The sequence below is a fragment of the Sapajus apella genome, unplaced genomic scaffold (genome assembly GCF_009761245.1).
Source record: "Sapajus apella isolate SASKATOON/1434 unplaced genomic scaffold, GSC_monkey_1.0 scaffold8, whole genome shotgun sequence".
NCBI classification, from domain to species: domain Eukaryota; kingdom Metazoa; phylum Chordata; class Mammalia; order Primates; family Cebidae; genus Sapajus; species Sapajus apella.
In genome coordinates this window covers 82,902-86,664 of record NW_022436948.1, presented here as the reverse complement: position 1 = coordinate 86,664, position 3,763 = coordinate 82,902, and the positions used below count along the sequence as shown (strand labels likewise).

The 3,763-nt window shown below is 45.8% G+C and overlaps 1 non-coding gene across 1 annotated transcript; it reads right to left on the bottom strand.

Annotated features, from left to right (window-relative positions):
* Positions 1-1,747: 1,747 nt before the first annotated feature.
* LOC116551072 lies at positions 1,748-1,911 on the bottom strand. The gene has a single exon (XR_004268699.1). It is a non-coding gene; the product is annotated as a U1 spliceosomal RNA (small nuclear RNA).
* Positions 1,912-3,763: the final 1,852 nt, after the last annotated feature.

Below are 3,763 nucleotides of genomic sequence, written 5' to 3'. Positions count from 1 at the left end.
GACACCCAGGCTGGAGTGCAGTGGTGCAATCTCAGCTCACTGTAACCTCTACCTCACAGGTTCAAGTGATTCTCCTCCCTCAGCCTCCTGAGCAGCTGAGACTACAGGTGCCTGCCACCATGCCCGGCTAATTTTTGTATTTTTGGTAGAGACAGAGTTTCACCATATTGGCCAGGCTGGTCTCAAACTCCTGACCTCATGATCTGCCCACATTGGCCTCCCAAAGTGCTGTGATTACAGGAGTGAGCCACCGTGCCTGGTCCTAAACAACAGCATATTAGCTTTGCAATCTTTTTTTTTTTTTTGAGATAGAGTCTTACTGTATCATTCAGGCTGGAGTGCATGAAGTGCAGTGGTGCAGTCTCAGGTGAATTCACCATCAACCTCCTGGGCTGGAATAATCCTCCCATCTCAGCCTCCCTACTAGATGGGACTACAGGTATGCCTTGTTTTGTAAATTTGGCAGAGACAAGGTTTTCACCATGTTACCCAGGCTGGTCTCAAATTCCTGGACTCAAGTGATCCGCCTGCCTCAGCCTCCAAAAGTGCTGAAATAATAGGTGTGAGCCACCTCGCCCAGTCTCACTTTGTAATCTTTTGGCTACAGGTGTAAAGCCCATTTTTGGAGAGTGGGTCTACTTTTCAAGTTTGTTGTCTAAGCCATCCCTGTAATATCTAGTTTTGATTTCTCCGGGATGGATGAATAAAGACAGAACATAAAAGACTGTTTTTTTTTTTTGAGACAGAGTTTTGCTCTTGTTGCCCAGGCTGGAGTGCAATGGTGAGAGATCTCGGCTCACTGCACAACCTCTGCCTCCTGGGTTCAAGCGATTCTCCTGCCTCATCCTCCTGAATAGCTGGGATTACAGATGCACGCTACCATGCCTGGCTAACTTTTGTATTTTTAGTGGAAATGGGGTTTCACCTTGTTGGCCAGGCTGGTCTCAAAGTCTTGAACTTAGGTAATCTGCCTCCCTTGGCTTTCCAAAGTGCTGGGATTACTGGTGTTAGCCACAACACCTGGCTCAGAATGTAAAAGAAATTTGAAGATACTTAATACAACTTCCTAGATCAGGTGCAAATATTTCCTGGCTAGGCCAGGTGTGGTGGCTCATACCTATAATCCCAACACTTTGGGAGGCTGACAGTAGGATCACTTGAAGCAAGGAATTGGACAGCAGGCTGGTTGACAAAGCAAGATCTCCATCTTTATTTTTAAAGAAAAAAAAATTTGGGCCGGGTGCGGTGGCTCACCCCTGTAATCCCAGCACTTTGGGAGGCCAAGGCGGGTGGATCACGATGTCAAGAGATCGAGACCATCCTGGTCAACATGGTGAAACCCCGTCTCTACTAAAAATACAGAAATTAGCTGGGCATGGTGGTGCGTGCCTGTTATCCCAGCTACTCACGAGGCTGAGGCAGGAGAATTGCCTGAACCCAGGAGGTGGAGGTGGCGGTGAGCCGAGATCGTGCCATTGCACTCCAGCCTGGGTAACAAGAGTGAAACTCCGTCTCAAAAAAAAAAAAAAAAAGAAAAATTTCCAGCCTTTCTTTCTTTCTTTTTTTTTTTTTTTTGATATGCAGTCTTGCTCTGTCACCCAGCTGGAGTGTGCAGTGGCGTGATCTCAGCTCGCTGCAACTTCTGCCTCCTGGTTCAAGCAATTCTCCTCACTCAGCCTCCCAAGTAGGTGGAACTACAGGCATGTACCACCATGACTGGCTAATTTTTTTCATTTTTATTTTTTATCAGGGGAAAGCGCAAGTGCAGTCCCCCACTACCACAAATTATGCAGTCCAGTTTCCCACATCTAGGGAAATAGGAGTGGTCAGCACATCCGGAATGCAATGGATTAGCCTCACCCTGGGAAAACCACCTTCATGATCATGGTATCTCTCCTGCCAGGTAATTTTTGTATTTTTAGTAGAGACAAGGTTTCACCATGTTGGCCAGGCTGGTCTCAAATTCCTGACCTCAAGTTAACCACCCACCTCAGCCTCCCAAAGTGCTGGGATTATAGGCACAAGCCACTGCACCCACCCTCACATATATCTGTTTTTCAAAGCTCTTCACTCTTGATATTATTTATTTATTTATTGGAGACAGGGTGTCATGCTGTGGCCCAGACTGGAGTGTAGTGGCACAATCACAGCATACTGCAAACTCTGCTTTCTGGGTTCAAGAGATTCTCGGGCCTCAGCCTCCTGAGTAACTGGGATTAAAGGCACACTTGGGTAATTTTTGTAGTTTTTTTTTTAGTAGATAGCGGGTTTTACCATGTTAGCCAGGCTGGCCTCAACCTCCTGATCTCAAGTGATTTGCCCATCTCAGCCTCCCAAAGTCCTGGGGCTACAGGCTTGAGCCACCCTGCCCAGCCCATTCCTGCTATTATTTAATTGTATTTTTTTATTGTCAAACAATTTACATTTGGAATTGATATTTAGTTTTACTTGTAATGTAGCTTTCTGCCGTTCTTTACCAGGGAGTATGTTTATAAAGTGTTGCTCAGAAAGAATTGGCAACAATAGCTTAGAGTGCAAATGGAGTTGGGACCAGATGGCCTGGGGGTCGGTACTGTCTGAATTAGATACTGAAATTGATGACCCCTCACCCAGGCACCTTCTATTCAAATGATCATTGTTAATGGGATATAGACAACTACCAAGGAATCTGTATCTTTGTGTATAGCACTGGGCCCTGAAAAGTCGTTTAGTGACTATTTATGGCTGACTGAGATTCCTGCAAAAGCCTAACTCTGCTACAATGTTCTCAGGTGAATGCAAATTATGACTTTAAAGTTCGTGTACAGGTCACAAACTCTATTCATAGGTGCTACAGATAATTTTAGGAATTGAAGGCTGGGCTTGGTGGCTCACACCAGCAATTCCAGCACTTTGGGAGACTCAAGCAGAAAGATCATTTGAGTCCTGGAGCTCCAGACCAGCCTGGCCAACATAGGGAGACTTCATCTCCACACACACACACGCAAATTAGCCAGGTGTGGTGACAGCACCTATAGTCCCAGCTACTCAGGAAGCTAAGGTGGGAGGATCCCTTGAACCTGGGAGGTCAAGATTATAGTAAGTCCTGATTATGCCACCGTACTCCAGTCTGGGCAACAGAGGGAAACCCTAAATCAAAAAGTAAATAAACTGTGTATCTATGTCTTGCTTTCAAACTCAATTATTTGAATTTAGGACTATTTTCATCAAATCCTGTATTTACACTATCCAAAAAAAATTTTTTTTTTTTTTTTTTTTTTTGAGACGGAGTTTCAGTCATGTTACTCAGGCTGGAGTGCAATGGCGTGATCTTGGCTCACCGCAACCTCTGCCTCCTGGGTTCAGGCAATTCTCCTGCCTCAGCCTCCTGAGTAGCTGGGATTACAGGCACGCGCCACCATGCCCAGCTAATTTTTTGTATTTTTAGTAGAGACGGGGTTTCACCATGTTGACCAGGATGGTCTCGATCTCTTGACCTTGTGATCCACCCGCCTTGGCTTCCCAAAGTTCTGGGATTACAGGCGTGAGCCACCGCGCCCGGCCTCAAAAAAAATTTATTTGATGGAATGAAACCACTGTGAGTCCCCTGTGGTTCTAAGATACAGAGTCTTGCTTTGTCCACCACCAGGCTGGAGTTTAATGGCATGATCTCGGCTCACTGCAACCTCTGCCTCCTGGGTTCAAGCAATTCTTCTTCCTCAACCTCCCAAGAACTGGGCACGAACCTCTATGCTCAGCTAATTTTTGTATTTTTAGTAGAGAC